The sequence below is a fragment of the Mus caroli genome, unplaced genomic scaffold (genome assembly GCF_978045245.1).
Source record: "Mus caroli unplaced genomic scaffold, Mus_caroli_1 scaffold_5, whole genome shotgun sequence".
NCBI classification, from domain to species: Eukaryota; Metazoa; Chordata; class Mammalia; order Rodentia; family Muridae; genus Mus; species Mus caroli.
In genome coordinates, this window is record NW_028227260.1 from 85,180,289 (window position 1) to 85,204,648 (window position 24,360).

General features: G+C 35.1%; 1 protein-coding gene across 3 annotated transcripts in view; it reads right to left on the reverse strand.

Moving 5' to 3' along the window:
* The window catches only part of Dmd (dystrophin), a 2,436,643-nt gene that overhangs the window by 1,156,978 nt on the left and 1,255,305 nt on the right, over window positions 1-24,360 (reverse strand). The window lies entirely within an intron of this gene.

Below are 24,360 nucleotides of genomic sequence, written 5' to 3' on the forward strand. Positions count from 1 at the left end.
TAATTTTCCATGTAATAGAATAAATGCATTGTCTGTAATATTCTGGGTGGTATCATCATTAATCTGTTGGAAAGGATATCCAGATGTCCTATCACTTACTAAATGATTGACTGAAGATCCTAAATGGAACTTTTTAGGAAACAATAAAAGCTAATATAGTTCCTGAATTGTTATATCTGCTCCATATTGAATCACATATACTAGAAAATCTAATAGTACAATTAATTCTCATTCTGTCACGTTTTTCTGAAAGAGAAAATTAAATGGCAAAGTCAAGATATTTCATACTTGAGAAAAAGTACTCACAGCCTCTTTGCCAACCTAGATTATTGCCACTATGCTGACCACATTGAAGGAATTGGAATAAAACAATACCCAATACAAAGACACCATAAATATTGTAATTAGGCCAACATGTATACAGAACGAAGGAGTTACATGTTTGTGTATGTCTTAATGTCAAATAAACATAATTGACACAGTTAGAAGTGGAAGCCAGCATTACAATCCAAAAGATAGGATTAGTAAGTGTTAATATCTTTGTTTCATTTGCTCAGCAATGCAAGAAATGCCTTTGAAATATTCATGACTCTTTTATAAAATTGCCATGTATGTTACTGTTGAATGACAATTCTCTATCTTGATTTTAATGTTGATTGTATAAAACTGATTATGTGATTAAACACCATGGAATGATAGTACAGGTATACATTAAGAGTTAACACATAAAACCAGTGAAATAAAAGTGAAATCTGTAGTTTCTTTACTCATATGACACTTATGTCAATTTGCCTTCTCTACTTCAGATAGTACTACTTAAGAGGACTGAGTGGCAGGAATACACGAATTCTCTGTACTGTATTACTACTCCTTAGGACTCTATGAGTCTCTCATTATAAAACCTAAAACATGTAAAATCCTAGCAAAAATTTGGCTGGCTTTTTAACAGTAAGCAAATAACGAGAGAGAGAGAGAGAGAGAGAGAGAGACAGAGAGAGAGAGACAGAGAGAGAGAGACAGAGAGAGAGAGAGAGAGACAGAGAGAGAGACAGAGAGACAGAGAGAGAGAGACAGAGACAGAGACAGAGAGAGACAGAGACAGAGACAGAGACAGAGAGAGTCTTACCACCATTTAGACACACAAAAGCAAAGAAGGAATTTCTATGTGCTATGAAGATTGAGCAGAAGCATCTGTGATATAGAATAATGTTTGAGCTACTGAGAGTAGTAGCAGTAACCCCAGAGAGGCAGTAACCCCAGAACATGAGGTCAGGAATATCATTGCAGAGTACTTTCTTAGAGACCTAAGCCTGTACAAAATAGAAAAGAACTACACAAGGGAATAGTTGCTCTAAGCAAACACTCAGCAAATTGTGATAGAGCTAGCAGCCTACAATTAGTCTCAAGAGATTATATAGAAATTTTCCTACATACCTCATCCACCTTAATTGTTCTTAAATGCTCAAACTCAGTACTAAATACTTTGGAAATGATTGTTTCATACTAGAAATATTTTTAAAAAGTTGATGTTTTAACCAGTTTTGAGAAGCCTATTTTCTTCACAAGGCTTAAGAAAATGTGAATAGATTTTCTACATGCAAATGAAAAATACACTAAAACTATTCTATACTCATTTTTACCTTCTGTTTATACACTACCTATATAATCTGGTAAAACATAGTCATTGATTTTAGGTGATAAATGAGTTGGCAGATTCTAAGGCAGCATATGTGAGATAGTCACCATATGTGACATATGAAGTAATATCATAGCTTATATGTAGAAGGCTTTGTGTCTTCATAAAATTTAGCTGAGTTGTCCCTAAGTTGTTTAAGAACAAAAGTCTTGAAAAATTAAATAAAAATTATAATTATTAATTTTAAATGCTCAAGCTAAATTTGCTTTCTCTAGTTTCCTTTAACAAGATCATACTATGGAAAACATTTAAATGACAACATATGAGAATCTTCAACACTTAAAATTTCAACAGTAAAGTCACCTTATAAAATTCAGTTATCAAGAGTTATTAAACTGCCTTTCAAAGTTCATTTTAATGTAGGTTGTCATTAAATTATATTAGACCCATCGCTTTCAAAGTTATATTGATTATAAAGAAAAGTAGAAATTAAGCACTTTATCACCACATTTACAACATGACATTCTGATATAACGTACTGTAAAACAACACAATTCATATTCTTGAGAAATGTATATTTAAAAAGCTTAGATAATAATCCGAGGAAAGGAATATAGGAGTATAGTTGTCATCACTGCTAATCCTTGTACTTGTTGTTCAGTGGAATTTAACACTTAAAATTGAACATTGTTAATTCCCTTCTCATGACTTCAGTGTACTGGTAGTTAAAACAATTAGTATATAAAAACTTAAAACTAAAAAAATTGTTATTCTTCTTTTATCTCTGTGCTTCTTGAGGCATTTAGTTCCTATTTTAAAGACAGGGTTTTTTTTTTTTTATTTCATTATTGTTTACAATTTAAAAACCCAGATTCAATTTAATAAAGAACTGAACATACACACAAAAGCACCCACAAAAGCACACACTCAGGCATATACATAAGCACAAGCACATGCACAATCATTCACACACATGCATGCACATGCTTTCTCTCTCTTTCCCTCTTTTTCTTTCTCTTTCCCTTTCTGTCCCCTCTCTTTTCCCCCTCACTCAGTGTCATATTTAATTTTCCATATAATTAATAGACACACGTGTAGAAAGTGCAAATTTCAATTTACAATGAGTGTGATTCCGTCTGTTTTATGGGTAGTGATGAGACTTTAGGTTTTCTTTGAAGATAGAAAAATGACAACAATGCAGAATGGAGAGATAGAGATAAAAGGCACGGGTGAAATGTATGATATTCCCTTGATTCATTCATCTTTTCATCCAATACATATTTCAGGAAACCAGTACTTCTTTTGCTGATAAAAATGCGAAATGCTGGGGACCTTGCAAATGGCTTTGTAAGAGAACACTTTTGCAATGCTAGCAGGTAACCTGAGATCAGTTCCCAGAAACCCTCTGAAAGCAGATAACTGAAAGCAGATAAACCATGGTGAAAGCAGATAACTCAATCCACAATGTTGTTTTTGGCTTCCACATGCATGTTATACCGCACCACCATTTATACACACAAAACCAAAGAAGTTTACATATGCCATGAAGATTAAAAAGAAGCATGTGTGTTATAAAAGAATGTTAGAGGCTACTGAGAGTGGAGGCAGTAACCCCAGAATATGAGGTCAGGACTCTTCCCCGAAGAATACCTTCTTAGAGCCCTCAGCCTGTACAAAATATCAAAGAATTACACAAGGGAATACCTGCTCTAAGGAGACCCTCAGGAAATGGTGATAGAGCTAGCAGCCCACAACAGGGGTTTAGTCTTAAAAGATTATGTAGAAAATTGTACTACCTACCTCATCCACCTTAATTGCTTTTAAATGCTCAAACTTAGTGAAAGATATTTTGGGGGAAAAAAGGCTTTAACATTTACATCTCTTACTTGCACTTCCTGGGTTCCCTTGGGAAATCTACCTCTATAATATACCGCAGAGAAAGGAACTGAAGATGAAGGAAAATAATGGTCAATACTGTGCAATGAATATCGTGAATATTGTCTTTCCATTCTTAATGCAGGTATTATAAGGTACAAGAAATCTTATTTATTCCACGATATTGTAAAAACAATATATATTTCTTTGCCATAAAGGGAGATAAGCTGGTATGTAGTCTTTGAATGCAGACAGATCAAGGTCTGAATTTGCTGTTTTATTTTTTCCCAGTAACCTTGGGAAAGTTATTTAATTTTCTTTACTCAGGATCCTAGTTGATATATTAAATTCAAAATCAAGTGCATAGTACTTGGAATGCCATAGTGTATATAGCTGCTTATCAAAGTGTCTGATAGCTATCATGATCATCAATGCCTATAACACTACCACTATCACTTACAGATATATTGTGCACAGGATCTAGACTTCTCCTGAGTTTTAAATCAGCATTTAACCACATCTTTTACCTGACATTCTGAAATCACCCTTCACTTAGCATCATTCTCTTTGCATTCTCTTTCCAAGTATAATAAATAACCTTTATCACACTGTTTAAACTACCTGTCCTATTATTTCACTAAATTTAAACATTTTTTTGTGCCCAACACACTTTACAAATAAGGGGTTGAATATGTAAATTTTATGTTGAGTGCTTAACACTTAAAAATACTCTATTATTATGGAATAATCTCAATATAAATATTGAATATGATTAATGCTACAGCTGAATTTATTTTCCAAACCTTAATCTTTTCCTAAGTAGATGCAGTTTTTTTTTTCTTTTCTTCCTTTTTTTTTTTTTTTTTTTTTTTGAGACAGGGTTTCTCTGTGTAGTCCTGGCTGTCCTGGAACTCACTCTGTAGACCAGGCTGGCCTCGAACTCAGAAACCCACCTGCCTCTGCCTCCCGAGTGCTGGGATTAAAGGCGTGCGCCACCATGCCCGGCTGTAGATGCAGTTTTATGAGAAGGCACTTCCTTAAACTCCCACAGCAGTTGTTGATTGAACTACTCAACGTAAGCATCCTCCTGCTCATTTCTCCAACTCAGACCACGCTCATGAAACAGAGAGTGCTAAAAATAAAATTAGGTCTATTTGTTAGGCAAGCAATTGATCCTGCACATCAAACTTATGTGATTCAAGTAATGTTGACTAATTGCATGTTGTAGACTGTCAGAGTGTCTCTATAGTTAAAAGCTTAAGGAAATTCTTGTATGCTGTTTCTACCGGAAATGGAAGGCTATTACTAATTGGGCATTAAGTACAACCCAATCCTTGAGATTTACATGGGACCATTAAGCCTAATATCCACAGTGATAGTAATCCAGTGAACTATTAAACTAAGTCTATCACCTTCCACAAACTTTAGGCAAACAATTTATTTTAATAGATTTTCTATTTTTATCATTCACAAAGATATATCACAGTATTCTCTGGAAATCCAGAAATCCCTAAGACAAATCTATGTACCACAGTTTTCCCTTAAGTATATTACTTTCACTATAAAATACTCAAATACGTCACCTTTAAAGCTGAATTCTCTATTGTAATTTTAAGGAATCATACATGAGTTTTAAAAGAATAATTAGCCTGTTCTCTTTGTATGCCTTAATGGGAATTTTCAAAAAATTTACCATGAAAGTAATAGAAAAAAAGAGACAAATCAAACCTTGCCATGTATATTATAGAGACATAGAGACATTTTCACATTAACATTTGTAGTAAATAATTAGAAATCTGAATTGCTTGAAAATAATTTATAATGCCATCACTTAAAAGTAATAAAAATGGATGATATCTGAAAGTAATATATATTATAACATATATTTACTGTAATACGCCTGGTTGTATCTCCAACTAAAATATATTTTCTGACACTTGACATCTCTTTTAAAAACTATTTCCAGTGACTCATTGGGAGGAGATAGTTTAAGTTCAGCATAGCATACTCAATGCAGTTGTGAACTGCTATGAAGGCCTCCTGCTCTGCTGCACAGTAAGAACTATGTTAAAATGTGTTTGTATTAATAGAAACAATGAGTTCACCAAAACTGTATATCCTCAGTCTCCAAGACAACAGTGTTCTCCAGAAGGTAGAAAAAAATACAAAAAGCAAAACAAAAAGGCAGTTGTTCACTTCTATATCATCTCCACATGAATGTGCATTTGCATTTTAGATAATATTAAAAAATAAATAAAATAAATAAAAACATATTCATGGGAATAAAACAGTATTTTACAACTTGAAAAACTATAATTTGGAAAGATCTGACATGTTTGTCTATTATTAAAGGTATTAATTGCTCTTATGGACTTAGAAATTACAGTGACTTTTATTTAAGTTTAAAAGAATAAAATATCAGACTATTTACCAACTTATAATACATTTACTGTTTTATTAGAAGGAATGTGAGATATTACCAGAAAAGTATAACAAGAATCATGTAAAATAATGTATATGAGTATTTGGTGAGTTTATATGGCTGCCATAGTACTCCCATATTATATTGTGCATTTCTACTGCATAGAATATTACTTTCATGTGTGCAAAGATCTCTCATGTGCCATGTATTCTCAGTATGGCATTTTACTAAAAGAAAACTTTAGCATTCTTTTTTAACCTCATACCTCAAAAATGTTTTCATAATCTGAAATTATATACACACACACACACACACACACATATATATGTGTGTGTGTGTGTGTGTGTGTGTGTGTATGAAAATGGCATGAGGAAGAAGAAAGGGTGCAGAAGGGTAGGATGGAAACATAGAAAGGATAGGGAAGACAGAGGAGATGAGAGACAGAGGGAGGGAGGGAGGGAGGGAGGGAGGGAGGGAGGGAGGGAGGGAAGGAAGGGCAAAGAGATAAAGAGAGAGGGGCAGAGAGAGACACACATGGAGAGAACTGGTTAGATGTTTGGAAGGATGTACAAGTAGATATACACATAGCCATTTACAGATATAGGTATATATGTCATATTTTGAGAATTATTTAAATTTGCTGCTTTCATTTTTTTATTAAATACATAATAGGATAGAAATAGTACTCAATTTATGGAAATTCTATGAGTAATAAGTTAACTAACCAGGGCACATTGTAATATAATAGTATTAATTATCTTACTATACTTGTAATTTTACTATTTCACAGTCTGACATATGTAGTTTTTACGTCTATATTTCACACAGTCTGGTAATGAAGTTGCACATCTTTCATGTTTAAAAGCATTGATGTTTTATTCACTGCAAGCTAAATAATTGTGAAAATAATATTGTATGATATGTGTCATCCCCAAGCATACAAATGAAAGAAATAAAAGACATCAAGTACTGCCCATGCCTTAGAGCTGGACAGTCTCTGAAACAAGCATGGAAACCAGATACAATACCAATCATGGTCAATTCGAGTTGCTATAAATGTTTCCAGGCCTTATTCTGCACATCATAGTGATATCTACACCTCAGAAGGCTTGCTGTTAAAAAGAACTCTTTTCATCATTATGGCATCTACACCTCAAAAGGGATGTTAAGATGAACTAAAACAATCACTGAATATGAACTGAATGCCAAGAACCATTAAACCCCAAATAAAATAGTTTACATCACCTTTTCTGTTATGAAGAGTAACAACATCTCCTGCTCCTATTACTTTTATCATCATCATCATCATTACTTTCTTTATCATTATGATTAAAATCCCCACTTGTCTTGCTCTGTAGTATATTCCACTGTCACTTCATTAACTGTGAACATATGTCTCTCTTACTTTAAATAGCTTAAGTGATATTACATACTTAGAGAATTTGGGAATGAATTCACAAATACTGTGACTGAACCATGTCCATAATGCTTATCTTTAATTTCCTCCCCACATGTGTTGGGTGATAATGCCGTTAAAGTTGACACATTCTACAATCACATGCCCCTAGGCATGTCTGTGAAGGAGATTCTAGAATTGTTCAATGGAGGTAGAAATGCCAGCTCTGGGCCCTAACATTTCATGTACAGGTATCCTAAAGTAGATAAAATAGGAAAGTAGCAGATCACCAATATACATTTTTACATACTTCTCCTCTGCAGATGCAATGTGACCAGCTACACTGTGCTATGCTCTTCTCATTTTCCTGCTATGATTGCTATACCAACAAACTGTTAATAGTTCAGGACTTCTGTCATGAAAACAAGTAAATTAAACTCATCCTATTCTTGGTATAAAATGTTTTTAATATTTTATAATGATACATTTGAGATTTGAAGGTACTATCCTATCGAAAGATGGCCTAGTCGGCCATCAATGGAAAGAGAGGCCCATTGGACTTGCAAACTTTATATGCCCCAATATAGGGGAATGCCAGGGCCAAAAGAATGGGAATGGGTGGGTAGGGAAGTGGGGGGCGCTATGGGGGACTTTTGGGATAGCATTGGAAATGTAATTGAGGAAAATATGTAATAAAAATATTAAAAATTTAAAAAAAAGAAGGTACTATCCACTTTTATTTTTCATAATCCAAATAAAGTAAAAAAAACTGCTTCATTTTCTTACATTTCATATTTAAGCTTATAGGTACACAGAACAGGACACCACATAGTGCAATAAATTTCTATGTATCTGTCATTTAAATTCCAGCAATTATGGACTCAAAGGTATCATATACAGCCAACCAATATCCAATTCTGTAAGACATAACTCAGTATCCATACTGGTGATGTGTTCTTATGTAATTAATGTGTTCTTATGTAGCCTGACTAATGAGTGACCAATGAGTTGTTAGAAAATAGAGCTCTAGTCATTCCCAAAGTATCAGAGGCCATCTCTATGAAATATGTAATATCTGGCAAAAATTATCATGTATTTGCTGAACTGATTATATGTATTCACGTATAGCTTTACTGAACACACATACTATTCTTTTGATTATATCCATAAGTAAAATAATTTCATTTTCCTAATTAGACAAGTTGCTCCCATTTGACATACATACGCATTTTAGAAAAGTTAAGAACAAAAGAGTTGAGTAGGAATCTGCATTTTGTGTACATATGTATCTGCATCTAGAATCTATAGAAGCTTTAAAATATAATATTAATATAGATGTTAATAATATAGGACTTTGTTTTTAGGGCCCTGTTTGCCATTTGCTATCTCTGTAAACTTAAAATCTTCACTTTCTGTATTTAAATAGGCTTGCCTTAATAAAGACACTTAGGATATTACTTACTATAACACAAACATCTTTTCAACAAGCACACCCTCCTAAAATTTACCTCCTCCTAACTACTATCAACTGTCAATAGTCACTCAGAGAAAGGTTGGGTGAAATCTGATTTGTACAAGTCAGGTGTTATTCTGATTATGTTATCAATATTAATTTAATAAGAAATATAGGTTTTAAAATGGTGAGAATTGGGAGAATACAACGGACTATATTTTAAGTACTAATTTTATTTTCTTGTTGATACTGTTTCATATTAGTTCACTCATTCAATAAATCTGTGACAAGTAAATTAATATGGGGCTCCTTTATCCCAATGCAGAGGTTACATGGGAAGGAAATTATTTACATTTTTATTTTTATATTTATAAAAGTATATTTTATACTCTTTTTAGTAAAATGATCTTTGTAAAAATGATCTACTATTTCCTCTATACCTTGTCAGGCCAAACACACTCCTAATAAATGAGTAAATGCTTATAAAATAAGTTAGAATAAATCCTTATAGACATACTAGCTGAGTATGGTTTCTAGCAGAATATTTTAAATAAATTTCATGTGTATTAGTGGAGAAAACCTACTCATTTGAATGCTTCAGAAGCACTCTTTTTCAAAAGTCAATAACTTTTCTAAAAAAATGTCAAATCACGCAATTTGCTAAATATAAATCACAGCAATTTTACAACTGCTAAAATAGTTTCTGAGCATTATAACAAGAATATTTTACTTGGCTAGTGTCTTCACACAGGACACTCTGATGTAGTTATGGTAATAAAATGACAAATTTTATTTTATACTAGTCAGTTAATGAAAGGAGCTTTTCATAGATCAGTGCCTAGCCCAATCATCATAGAGCCTTCCTCCGGCAGCTGATGGGAGCAGATGCATAAACCCACAGCCAGACATTAGGTGTAGAAAGAACACAAATTGTAGATCTCTCACTGAGTTTTTCCCTCTGAGCTCAGGAAGAGGGAGAGGAAGAATTGTAGACGTCAGAGAGATTTGGAAAACCAGAAGAATGGGCCCATAGAATAGAAGCAAGGCTCACTGAGTCTGAAGTGATAATCACAGGGTCTGCGTATGTCTGTTCCAAGTCGTCTGCATACATGTTGTGTTGTTTAGTTGGAGCTTTTCATGGAACTCCTAACAGTAAGAGAGGGAGTGTGTCTAACTCCGTTGTCTGCTCTGGGGACACCTTTCCTCTTGGTGGATTGCATTGCCCAGCATGTTATGCTGTGTTTAAATGATACCCCCTGGGGAGCCTGCTCTTCTCTAAAGGAAAGGGAGGAACAGTGGATCTTAAGGATAGAGGATTTGGTGGGGTGATAAATGAAAGGAGTGAAAGGAGGGGAAGCTGCGGTCATATGTATTGTATGAGAGAAGAATTTTTTTTCAAAAGGAGCTTTTAATTTTCATCAAGAGCTACAAAATATGCAATTAGCATTTAAGGCAAGCTGCCATTCATCTTTGCTAAATTGATCCGCTGAGTCTAGCAGAAATGTCTCCAATGTTTTCTTCTGATGACTCAAAGCTAAAAGGATACATTCAGACAACAGTTTAGAGTCATCTACTGAGTCTCCAGTGAAAGACCTTTCTTTACCATTACAAGTTTCAATGTCTACATCAGTACCTCTTGTTTTCTACACAGGAAAGTTACATTATTTAATACTTATACAACAATGTGGTTTATATGATGCACTCAAAATAACTAATGATCAGAAAAGAACACATATTTAATGAGCAAAATAACTGAAAATTTTTATTCTTGATACTTCATGTATCTCATTTTATAAGTCCTTATAGCTACTCCTTGAAGTAAGTGTTATTAATGTTCCTACTTATATGATTTATTGATCTGTAAAACAATACAAATATCATGTGTACAGATTTATTCACAACTTGTTATATAATGAGTATGCTTTAAGTATGTGATGCAATATAGTAGGTTTGCTGTCTGTGACCAATGTTTCAATAATAAATTAAATAGAATCCACAAATTAAGAACAAAGAATTTCAACCTGGGCAATCAGGGCTTGATTTTATATTGGTTACTTACTGATGTTATGGACAATTTAAAGTGCGTTTCCCTTTTAGAGAAAACTTTTAAAATAAATACCCTACATAGAAATTCAGAGATGTTGCTTCGTGTAAAAGTGGTAACACAGGACAGATTTTTAGGAAACAATAGTAACAGAAAAAAAATATGAGAATGGGGAAAGGAAAGGTTAACTTGTTCATATCATACAAGTCTAGGATAGCAGAAGAGCTTATGAGCCGGGCGTGGTGGCGCACGCCTTTAATCCCAGCACTCGGGAGGCAGGGGCAGGCGGATTTCAGAGTTCGAGGCCAGCCTGGTCTACAAAATGAGTTCCAGGACAGCCAGGGCTATACAGAGAAACCCTGTCTTGAAAAAACCAAAAAAAAAAAAAAAAAAAAAAAACCCAAAAAACCAAAAAAAGAAACAACAACAACAAAAAAAAGAAGAGCTTATTCTGTATATCTCAATTGAGGGTAAAAGTGCTCAAGTAATTATACCTCTATGAACAGCCATCATTGATTAAGGGTGTCATATGCATGAGGATGTAAATTCTAGGGCAAATCTAGCTATATCTTTGTGCAGATCACACAGGCTTTGGCAGTAGAAGCAACCTCCAAGAAAAAGTTACAGCAGCTAACTTTGGGGGATGACACTGTACCAGTGAAAAACAGAAAATAACCTGCATATATTATTTGTTATTTTAGGATGTAAATAGCATGAAAGGTCACTGTGAGATGAGAGAGACAGAAACACAGAGAGACAGAGAGAGGAAAAAGAAATAAGTTCACAAAATCATAGCCTGTGCACTGGCACCTGACAGCATACAATGATGTGGATGAAGTGAGCTATACTATGTCTAAATTACATTACTATAACTCTCCATCATTTTGGGGAGAGTTAGTTCTAGCTGTAAATGGATGGATAAATATATACCACCTAAATGCTAATAGACTAGAAGCAAGGGGAGACATATTCAACACTTCTCTTTGAAACTCCATTTTGTTCAACATGTTTCAGTGAGTATTTAGGGATAATTTACCACTATGAAGGCTAGATAGATGCCCCAATGGAGGGGAAATTGAGGGCAGGGATGTGGGAGTGGGTGGGTATGTGGAGGAACACCCTTATAGAAGCAGGGGGAGGAGGATGTGATAGGGTGTTTCCCGGGAGGGAGGGAAACCAGGAAAGGTGATAACATTTGAAATGTAAATAAAGAAATATCCAATAAATAATAATACAGGGCTTTTCTCAACTGGCCCTTTTACAGATTACGTTATGTAGGCATTGCATTAGAGAAAAAGCATGAAATTATACTTTTTATTCTAGGACATGCCATGAAACTTTCCTGTTATTTATATTTCCATAACCACTGACAAACAATACTCATCTATGGAAAATCTTTTCTCTCCTTTAATAGTTAACGTAGATAGACATTTAAAAATTCAGTCCAAATGCTTAAAACCTTTAATGATAGAGAAGATATTCATCATGTGTCAGCAAACCAAGAATTATTCTTGATTTTTTTTTTTTTTTGGTCACTGTAAGTTTATTTTTCACCTCTGTTCCATTGAGACATAACTGAATCTTCATTGTGTGTATGGGTATTCCTACACTTGAAAATGTTTGAAATTATATACAATTATTTTTTCTAGGTAAATAGTGAAATCTCCATTCATGGTGTATGCAATAGCCACTGCTTTAAATCTTCAAAGAGGGATTTCCTGAATATTCAAACCAATTACTATTTTTATAGCCATGTCTTTTGAGTGTATTTGTCTTATACACATGAATGTAAGAATGCACTTGCAAGCACACAGAAAAGGAAACCTAAGCTGAAGTTCATTATTAAAAGAGTTTCACACTTAACAGAATAACAAAGTAGGATAGTTTTCTGCATAGCTTATCAGTATTTTCTTTAGCATAAACACCTCATATTGATCACACTAATACTGTTCTTCAAATTAAATTATACATGGCATTTGAAATCAGAAAATTGATAGAAAGTGATTTTTCAATCATTGAATTTTGTATGTGTGCATGATGTTTATGGTTTGTGTGTGTGTGTGTGTGTGTCTACATGTGCCACTGTGCACATACATGTGGGAATCAGAGGACAATGTCCAGTTCAGGTCTTTGATTTACACCTCATGCAAGACAGTGTCTTATTGTTCACTGCTATGTGAACTAGGCAAGCTGACTAGCAGTCTTCAGAGGATTTTCAATTCTCTGCCTTTCATCTCACAATTGGAATTCTGGAATTACGGGCACAGCTACAGTGTTCAGGCTTATATGGTCTTTGGGGATTCAAACCTAGGTCCTCATGGATTCAGTCTACTTACTCACTGAGCTATTTCACCAATCCAGGAACCACTTGACTTTAGAGAGAATGTATACATTCATTTAAAAGATATAACTACTATTCTTTTAAAATACTTGACTTTCAATGATGACAAGTTTTATTCCTCTTACAGATATAAATTATCTTGGATATGGTCATTGTACTAGACAAATTGTGCTTAAGAAACCTAGAGATATAATATACTTAAAGGTTTAACCGCATTTTCAGAAAGTTAAAGCAATAGGGCAAATATTCTTGTCTCTTAACTTATATTTTTATATAAATATATATAAACACCCATACATGCACAAATTATTAAAAGTATGTCTTGCCCTTTTACTGATAATAATAAAAAGTGTTGCTATTCAACATTTACTTTAAGATCATATTAGCCACTGATATTTTAAAAGTAGAAAAATTGTAAAATCAGATTCAAAAGAATACATTTTTAAATATTCTGGACAATATGCCTCTCAAATAACATCCTGATATCCAGTCTGGGGCTTATTTAAACATTGGAAAAATCATCAAATGTTTGAATACATTTGCCATCTTTAAAATTTTGGTAAAACATTAATATACATAAATACTTTAGATACTTTCTTTACAGCATTGGATAGGTTAGAACTACTGCTCTAGAGAATAGATAACACCAAGAACTATAAAAGAGATTTGATTCTCTCTCTCTCTCTCTCTCTCTCTCTTGCTCACACATACACAAAGGTTCTCTCTCTAGCTCTCTCTCTCTCTCTCTCTCTCTCTCTCTCTCTCTCTCTCTCCCCTCCCCACACACAGAGGCAGGCAGAATTAGAATATATCTTTCAAATTAAGTAAGTTACATTAAAAATAAAGTTACGTTTGGATTTCACTTATCATATTAATTTCTAGCTGTATCCATCTTGTTAACTATGTTTTAGTTAAGAAAATGTGTGTGTGTGAGTGTATGTGTGTGTGTGTGTGTGTGTGTGTGAGAGAGAGAGAGAGAGAGAAAGAGAGAGAGAGAGACGAAACAAACTCTAGGTGTACTATTATACATTTTAGTCTCATTATTTTATATTACTCCTTTTGAAGTATATGAAAAGAAAATACCATAAGAATTATTTTGTTAAGGAATATTTAATTAATAAAGTGGCACTTATAGGGAACCCTTAATTATTTTTGAACGAGTCTTAAGAGCTTCTACATACAATCAAACTCTCCACTGCAGCAAATCAAACACAACTGGACCGAGGCTTGAAGCTTTACTGACAGTAATAGACTAAGCTAGAAATTAAAAGAAAATATCAAACTCTCAGCTCCAATTGTGGTCACACAAAATACAAGCAAGGCCCCCCAAAAAGGAACTTAAAACATGCAATGTTCCATGTTAGTACAATAATCTTAGTTTGTGAAAGAATAGTATGTATTTTAAATTAAGTCCCCAATGATTTAATATTTGTTTTTGGAACTTTATAAGTACGAGTATCCTAAAGAATTCAGTGTTTTCCTCACAAGACCAAAGCAACAGTGCATGAAATTGAACTCAAAAAGAGCCACCATTCTGTGTGATTTCTTGGCTGACACAATTTAGATATTTATAGCTTTACGAATGGGCCACTGGAGAAGAACTTGAAGCTTTCTCTGGCCAGGAAGGATTAATGAACGTGTGCACCTGGTAATTACACCACTCCATCTTCCTGAAAGCCCTCACGCTGCCTCCGTGGCAGAAACTATAATGAAAATGCATTGAGAAATATCAATCTGCAATTCTATAATTTAAATCTAAATAATAACACTTAGTATCTTTTTCTCCCCACACATTCCAGATGTGATATCAACATTGACAGCATTTACATTTAAATCATGGAAGCTGAATGTCAGCCTATTATTGAGCATGCTTTATTTCCAAAATAAACCTCATAAGAGAAAAAAGAGACAATAAATATAACAAAAACTTACAGTGTTCAAATGTACAATAGAGAGCCGGTAACTGTTCACCTTTATTGAAACGCAGCCTACATTATAAATAACCTTTTCATGTATGCAGACAGGGACATTTGCGATGGTGAAAGCACAACGGTAAAATTGAGACGTGTAAAGGATCTGATTCCAGTTACCAATTCTGTCTCTCTTCTAAACTCTTACTAAAAGTAAAGCCTCACTTAATAACTTTTATAATAACAAAATATAAATCATTCTATTTCAATGCTTAACTATACATGAATTGTAAAATTACTTGGCTAAAACCTGATATACAATGTTTAAGTTGCACTGATGAAAAAAACTGTCAAAAAGCAACATATCTTAAAACTTTCACAAATCAAACTTTTGACAATAGTTATTTTTCCCATAGAGAAACTATTACATTGAAGTTCAAACTATTTCTCAGTGTGGTGGCACAAATTAAATATATATATATATATATATATATATATATATATATATATACACACACACACACACACACACACTTAAATATACTGAAAAGCCTATCTTTAAAAAAAAAAATCAAGGTACTCCAAGCAAAGCAAGGTTTTATGATAAAGTTTCACGCTACTCACATTGAATTTTAATGACTGCTTTAGTGAAGAAGAGAGAAATTTTAATGTAAGCACAGATACTAAAAGTTAATTGCCACTGTAATGCACAGGCATCAGGATTTTCCTAGCAGGAGTCTCTTCAAAACATCTTTAAAGCAGAAGAGGGCACATGCTTCGGGGCGGGCAGGGGGGTTGCCTGTTACTGTTAAACTCTATTGTTCCCTGATTTGAGTATAGAAGAAAAAGAGGTTGCAGGAGCGGGAAGTGGATATGAATTGCCCCCTCCAGAGGAGCCAAACAAATTGTCTGTAAGAGGAGACTTCAAAAGCTAAAAGACCAGAGAGGCTCAAAGACCTTACAGATCTGGGCTACTTGCCCTCACTGCTGTTGTTTTCTCTTTTTTCAATTTCCCTTACAATGATATGGTTTAACTTGTGAGAATTAATGGAAAGATGCATTTTTGTTAATGCTTTGATCTACTGCTCTTTATTCTGTCTCTAACTAGCTTTTGCAATATCACTTAATCCGGACCTCAGCCTTCCAAGTACAAAAGCATCTCCTCCCACCTACTGCTCACACGCTCCTGCATCAGAATAGAAGACTAATATAGAGGCTGCCAGACCTACGGAAGAGCACTTTCCTCTCAACAGATGTCTTCCGCTTTTTGGCGCACACACACTCAGACACACTTGCCTACCTTAATAAGGTGTGCAAAACCCCCTTCTGGTCCACACTGATGATTTTAGCTCAGAACAGTCAGCAATGCCTCCGCACAAAGCTTTGCCATTGCTAGTGTGAAGAGAAAGAGCTGCTGGGATGCTGAATGGCACATCAGCCAACTTTGTGTGTAGCAAAGGCTCTAAAGAAATCCTGGGCTGAAGCTCTGCTGGATCATGGATTGGACTCAATTCCACTCCACACACAGCCTGCAATATCCAATAGAGACAGTTTCTGCAGGCTCTTAGTGCATACTTTCGCCCGGGAAGGCTGACACATATTTTCTTTAACTGTGGCAAACTAAAGGTGTGACGCTTAAATGAAAATCTTTTATTAGAGACAATCATGGCCAAATTCAAAACTAGACTTCTAGCATTTAGAACAAAGTCGGAACTCGAGAAGTATTTGTCCAAATATTGAATGTTGAACACAGGATTAAATTGGAAGTTGAAAATTTTTATGAAAGATAATGAATTAAATGAATCTGCTGCTATCATATCTAGTGAGTTGTTTGAAATCAATTTTTGCTTTTTGCTTAATCTCTCAGTCATTTCTAATGTGACGGTAGCTCATGTAGTGATCTGTTCCTCAATGAATGAACAGTAGATCTAGTTTACTTCATTAATACATATTTATAGTCAGCTGTACTTGGGGATGCATGCTTATTAAGTTCAGGAGCTAGTCATCAAAGCCCTATACCAAACCAGCAGGCTAGAATAAAAAAAAAAAAAAAAAAAAAAAAAAAAAAAAAAAAAAAAAAAAAAAAAAAAAAAAAAAAAAAAAACTCCTATTCTTCAAGAAAAATTGTTACTTCTATTATAACGTCTCCATAGCCCTAAATCCATAGGCACATTCTTTACCATAATACTGTGCTAAAGAAAAATCCATGCTGACAAGGCAGCTGTGAGTTAATACCTGAAGCCATAAGGAAAGGTTCCAGGTTGCTTTCATCATAGTTTCTTCCCACAGATATCACCACAGTTGGAAGCAACCTCTGGCAAATGACTGTAATAAGGCACAGGTGTGTACAAATGACAAAAGCCAAATAACACACCTAAGTTGGTAAAATGGCATCCCTGATGTATCTGGCTTTATTATATTGTTTATGAAATCATGTGCAGATTATGATATGCTTGTTTGATGGAGTATTCAACTAAACCACCCAAAATGGGTGTGTTACTATCCTAAGTGGTGCAGAACTGATGTGTACCACAAATGGCTAGTGTATTTTTTATTGCTTACTATTCCATCTCCAAATGTCCTCTGAAAAAAATCCTCAGTGTGCATGAACACATCTCTGGGTTCTGAGCAATTCTATATGTTTTTAGGACAATCTATCCACACCTGAAGCCCCAGCACATGTCACTACATCTGTAACAGATGTGCAATAAATATTTGACAGATAATCACATAAATGATGAATGAAGGATGAATTCACTGGTACTTATATCTTTAAGACTGACATTATTGGTATATGGTTTTTACAAGAGTTGCTACTTGTGTTGTTTAGCTGTTCAATGCACATTTCCCCCATAAAATATCATTAGCACTTGCCTTACAGATAGATTAAATTTGATGAATCCTGGTATTAAAGGTGTTACGTTAATGTCATCTTTGGACGAGTAAGATACTTAGTTTGACAGATGTGAAAAGTGTTTTTCCCGAGTCACTAAATACCAATTGCATGACAGAGGAATTGATGGGGATTTTCATTTATAATTATCAATAAAAAATTTTAAATAGACAGTCTTTCTATGTTTAACAGTTCATACCCAGCCCTTGACTGAAAATGGACCTGTTTTTTCTTGGCTAATTCTGTGATGTTCACCACAGAAGTTATCAGAGAATCTTTCGCAGAATGCAAATTAAACACCTTGAATGGAATAAAGATCAAAGCTCTTCACCTAAGCATTGTTCCGACATGCTGTTCATATTTCTATGTATCAGAAAACTTGAAAGAGGAAGATAAAATAGAATTTACAAGTAACTGTACTTTCAAATAGGATGTAATTGCTTATTTTTGCCCTATTTATATTTTTGTGTTACTCCATCTTCTCCCCCTGTTAAAACAGTAACTGACTTGGGAAGAATGGAGGCCAGAGACTTAAGTGTCCTGGCTCAGTTACCTATATGCTATATACTGATAAAGTAGGCATGTGAATCAAAAGCACGTAACAAGGTGTGATGATTTGTATGTGCTTGGCCCAGGGAGTGGCACTATTAGGCGATGTGATCTTGTTGGAGTAGGTGTGGCCTTGTTGGAGGAAGTGTGTCACAGTATGGGTGGGCTTTTGAGACTCTCCTCCTAGCTGCCTGATAAAAGTCTTCTTTTTGCCTTCAGAAGAAGATGTAGAACTCTCAGCTCCTGCTCTATGCCTGCCTGGACACTGTCATGCTCCTGCCTTGATGATAATGGACTGAAATTCTGAACCTGTAAGCCAGCCCCAATTAAATGCTGTCCTTATAAGATTTGTCTTGGTCATGTTGTCTGTTCACAGCAGTAAAACCCTAACACAGAAGAAGATGAGCAATGTTGCAGTAAGATAGATTAAGGTACACTAGCCCCTTTATTGTTTATCACAAATTAATATACAACTGAAGTAACATCAGTGCACTTATTCTTTGGAAAACTTAGTTTCGTAACTAAACCCCAAGCATCTTTATTTACTACATAAACCTTTTAATAACATCACTGGCAGAATTCTTAACTAAGATGGAGGATGCAACGGGTTTATTTTTGAATACTATGCTGAAAATATTTTAGTAATGTTAACCAAGACTATGAGCTAGGAGTGGTGGATCACACATTTAATCAACACTCAGGACAAGCAGACAGAGATCTCAGTGAGTCTGAGGCTACCCTGTTCTCCATAAAGACTTCCAGGCTATACTGAGAGTCTCTATCTCAAACAAACAAACAAACAAACAAACAAACAATTAGACTAAAGAGTAACAGAAAACCTGCTGATACCTAACCTGAGCTAGAACTTAAAGGGAAGAGTTGAAGGAAAATAAGCATCTGGACACACTGACTATCAAAGTTTAATCTTGTTATTGTTTGCTTGCTTGCTTCATTTTGGAAAAGCTAGTGAGAAACTTGGAGTTCACCAATAAAATAACAATCTATCATATCAGCTAAAGCAACCTATGTCATTGCTACTCAAAATGAGGTTAACTGACCAAAATCATTTCTATAACCGTGAACTCTTCTCTAAAAATGCACAATCTCTGACCGTACCCCAAATTAGCTGAAGAGAATTTCAGGTAATTATTTTAGAGTTCATGGTAAACCTTCAAGGATTTAAAGCAAGGAAGTGACATTATTGAACTGCATTTCAGAAAAGAAGTGCCCATTAATTTCCTCAAGGCATTAACCTAGAAGCTGTGAATTTAGTGTGGATTACATGAATATTATTCAGTATTCATTCAACAAACACTTATTGTATGCCTGCTTTGGTTTGACTGCTCCAAAAGCTTGATTTAGAAACAATCATGCACTGGTGACTGTTTTCTTAATTTAGTCAACTTCTCCTGAGCAGCACAGATAACCGTTGAGAAGTGCCTACAATATTCTACTCAGATTGTTGGCTCAAATCAAAAGTATTGTTAATGCAGTTTTATAGCAATTTTATTGTGATGATTTTACTCTATGGCAACTTGACTCAGGTACAAGCTTTAGTAAACAATGCTAATCTTTATATTTTAAAAAGATGAACACAGTGAGATGTACAGCTTGAATATCTGAATATTTTAATATTATATTAATTATATAATATTATACTACACATAAATCTGTCACTTTTTTCCTGCTAACTTGAAGAAGATTGCCCTTTGGTAACTGAAAAGAAAAACAATAAATATGAGTATTCTAAGTATGCAGAATCTCTGTCTCTTTTTGATAAAGGTGAGTGTCTTATCTGAACCTGCACAGATTTGCTGTGGTGAGCTACTTAAAGGTAGCTATTGTACTTTATAAGTGTTTCCTTCCTGTTTCCAATATGAAAAGATAGTAAAAAGACATGAACTACAGGATCACAAACAGAAGTTAGTCATTCTTGGTTTGTCTGCTTAGGTGCAGTCTTCTAGGTCTGAATTATTATAAAGTAAACTAATTACTATGTCTAACATAAAAACAAGTCCATGACTTACTTCTTTTGTGGTTGTGAAAACCTCATGTTTCCTACTCCTGAGTATAGTTCAGGAGTCTGTCTCCCAAATTTTAGTGATACCTCTAAATATTATATCCTTCATTCTCCTAGCTTCAAATACTTTCAAGGAGCCTGTGATGGAAGCTACTTTGAATGAAATGAGTTAGGAGACAACAAACTTTGCACAAGAGAGTGATGAGGATATTATAATCAGACTCTTTCCTTGTATACAACTCTTTCTAGTGTAGACCTTACATTATGAGTTTCCACATTAGTCAATTTAGGTGATAAAATTGGTAGTATAGTTGGAAAACTGTGATTTTGGATGCAACTAGACATTATAACTTTTCTCATGCTGTGAGAAAATATATGACAAGGAGCAGTATAAAGAATATTCCATGAGCACCTGGGGAAGACATCTTGGTTCCAGGTTTCCACCTAGACTAGTCTGCTCAGGTGAGAGTGTGGACTACAGAAGCTAACAGCTTCTGGGACAGGCAAAAGCCACAGAGATTCTGAGGCAGACCTCTTTTCAGGCTCCCTGCCACAGGAGAGGTGTCCGCCCCACCCTGGAGGGCTTTGCCAGAGCACCTGGGGGAGCCATCTTGGTTCCTGGATCCCACCAAGACTAGTCTAGACAAAAGGAAGAAAATTCACCCAAGAGGAGTAGACAGCAGGAAATAATCAAACTCAGGGGCGAAATCAACCAAGTGGAAACAAGAAGAACTATTCAAAGAATCAACCAAATCAACAAGATAGATAAACTCTTATCCAGAATCAGTAGAGGGCATGGGAAAGCATCATAATTAACAAAATCAGAAATGAAAAGGGAGATATAACAACAGATCCTGAAGAAATCCAAAACACCATCAGATCCTTCTAAAAAAAAAGGCTATACTCAACAAAACTGGAAACCTGGATGAAATGGACAAATTTCTAGACAGATACCAGGTAACAAAGTTAAATCAGGATCAGGTTAATGATCTAAACAGTCCTATATCCCCTAAAGAAGTGGAGGCAGTCATTAATAGTCTCCCAACCAAAAAAAAAAAAAAAACCCAGAACCAGATGGGTTTAGTGCAGAGTTCTATCAGACCCTCAAAGAAGATCTAATTCCAGTTCTTCACAAACTATTCCACAAAATAGAAGCAGAAGGTATTCTACACAATTCATTCTATGAAGCCACTGATTACTCTGACACCTAAACCACATAATGACCCAACAAAGATAGAGAACTCCACACCAATTTCCCTTATAAATATCGATGCAAAACTACTAAATAAAATTCTCACTAACTGAATCCAAGAACACATCAAAACAATCATCCATCCTGACCAAGTAGGTTTCATTCCAGGGATGCAGGGATGGTTTAATATAAGGAAATTCATCAACGTAATCCATTATATAAACAAACTCAAAGACAAACACCACATGATCATCTTGTTAGGTGTGGAGAAAGCATTTGACAAAATCCAACACCCATTCATGATAAAAGTCTTGAAAAGATCAGGAATTCAAGGCCCATACCTAAACATGATAAAAGCAATCTACAGCAAACCAGTAGCCAACATCAAAGTAAATGGTGAGAAGCTGGAAGCAATCCCACTAAAGTCAGGGACTAGATAAGGCTGCCCACTTTCTCCCTACCTATTCAATATTGTACTTGAAGTCCTAGCCAGAGCAATTCAACATCAAAAGGAGATCAAGGGGATACAAATTGGAAAGGAAGAAGTCAAAATATCACGTTTTGCAGATGATATGATACTATATAAAAGTGACCCTAAAAATTCCACCAGAGAACTACTAAACCTGATAAACACCTTCAATGAAGTAGCTGGATATAAAATTAACTCAAGCAAGTCAATGGCCTTTCTCTACACAAAGGATAAAGAAATTAGGGAAATTAGGGAAACAACATCCTTCTCAATAGTTACAAATAATATAAAATACATTGGTGTGACTCTAAACAAGGAAGTAAAAGATCTGTCTTCAAGTCTCTGAAAAAAGAAATTAAAGAAGATCTCAGAAGATGGAAAGATCTTCCATGCTCATGGATTGGCAGGATCAATGTAGTAAAAATGGCTATCTTGCCAAAAGCAATCTACAGATTCAATGCAATCCCCATCAAAATTCCAACTCAATTCTTCAACGAATTAAAAAGGGCAATCTGCAAATTCATCTGGAATAACAAAAAACCTAGGATAGCAAAAACTCTTCTCAAGGATAAAAGAACCACTGGTGGAATCACCATGCCTGACATAAAACTGTACTACAGAGCAATTGTGATAAAAACTGCATGGTACTGGTATAGTGACCAACAAGTAGACCAAGGGAATAGAATTGAAGACCCAGAAATGAACCCATACACCTATGGTCACTTGATCTTTAACAAGGGAGCTAAAACCATCCAGTGGAAAAAAGACAGCATTTTCAACAAATGGTGATGGCACAACTAGTGGTTATCATGTAAAAAAATGTGAATTAATCTATTCCTATCTCCTTGTACTAAGGTCAAATCTAAGTGGATCAAAGAACTCCACATAAAACCAGAGACACTGAAACTTATAGAGGAGAAAATGGGAAAAGCCTCGAAGATATGGGCACAGCGGAAAAATTCCTGAATAGAAAAGCAATGGCTTGTGCTGTAAGATCGAGAATCGACAAATGGGACCTCATAAAATTGCAAAGCTTCTGTAAGGCAAAAGACACCATCAGTATGACAAAAAGGCCAGCAACAGATTTGGAAAGGATCTTTACCTATCATAAATCAGATAGGGGACTAATATCCAATATAGATAAAGAACTCAAGAAGGTGGACTCCCAAAAATCAAAAGACCCCATTAAAAAATGGGGTGCAGAGCTAAACAAAGAATTCTCACCTGAGGAATACCGAATGGCAGAGAAGCACCTGAAAAAATGTTCAGCATTCTTAATCATCAGGGAAATGCAAATCAAAACAACCCTGAGATTCCACCTCACACCAATCAGAATGGCTAAGATCAAAAATTCAGGTGACAGCAGATGCTGGCAAGGATGTGGAGAAAGAGGAACACTCCTCCATTGTTGGTGGGATTGCAAGCTTCTACAACCACTCTGGAAATCAATCTGGCAGTTTCTCAGAAAATTGTATATAGTACTACTGGAGGATCCCGCAATACCTCTCCTGGGCATATATCCAGAAGATGTTCCCACCGGTTAGAAGGACACATGCTCTACTATGTTCATAGCAGCCTTTTTTATAATAGCCAGAAGCCAGGAAAGAACCCAGATGCCCCCCAACAGAAGAATGGATACAGAAATTATGGTACATTTACACAATGGAGTACTACTCAGCTATGAAAAAGAATGAATTTATGAAATTCCTAGGCAAATGGATGGACCTGGAATGCATCACTATGAATGAGGTAACCCAGTCACAAAAAAATTCACATGATATGTACTCACTGATAAGTGGATATTAGCCCAGAAACTTAGAATACCCAAGATATAAGATACAATTTGCAAAACACAGGAAACTCAAGAAGAACGAAGACCAAAATATGGACACTTTTCCCCTTCTTAGAATTGGGAACAAAACAACCATGGAAGGAGTTACGGAGACACAGTTTGGAGCTGACACGAAAGGATGGACCATCTAGAGACTGCCATATCCGGGGATCCATCCTATAATCAGCTTCCAAATGTTGACACCATTACATACACTAGCAAGATTTTGCTGAAAGGACCCTGATATAGCTGTCTCTTATGAGGCTATGCCTGGCCTAGCAAACACAGAAGTAGATGCTCACAGTCAGCTATTGGATGGATCACAGGGC